The sequence below is a fragment of the Penaeus monodon genome, chromosome 25 (assembly GCF_015228065.2).
Source record: "Penaeus monodon isolate SGIC_2016 chromosome 25, NSTDA_Pmon_1, whole genome shotgun sequence".
In the NCBI taxonomy this organism is placed as follows: domain Eukaryota; kingdom Metazoa; phylum Arthropoda; class Malacostraca; order Decapoda; family Penaeidae; genus Penaeus; species Penaeus monodon.
Window position 1 is genome coordinate 3,208,914 of NC_051410.1, and position 233 is coordinate 3,209,146.

A 233-nucleotide genomic window follows, 5' to 3' on the forward strand; every position below is an offset into this window, starting at 1 on the left:
GAACGGATGGGGTATACGTTACTATGAAAGAAATATTGTGCTTGATTTCGATTAGCAAACGTGTATTAGGCCATAAATAGGAACTGACAGTTCTATGTAATAATACTAAATCATAATTTATTCATATAATTAAATATATTTTCGGTAAATACAGAAATATATGCACTGACCCTCAATCACACAATATTTTTTTTTTCTTCCAAACTTCTCACAACGAACTGCTGACACCACCA

General features: G+C 31.3%; 1 protein-coding gene across 1 annotated transcript in view; it reads left to right on the forward strand.

Annotated features, from left to right (window-relative positions):
* LOC119589300 (uncharacterized protein CFAP97D2-like) overlaps window positions 1–233 on the forward strand; it is a 2,876-nt gene that overhangs the window by 2,402 nt on the left and 241 nt on the right. The window lies entirely within an intron of this gene.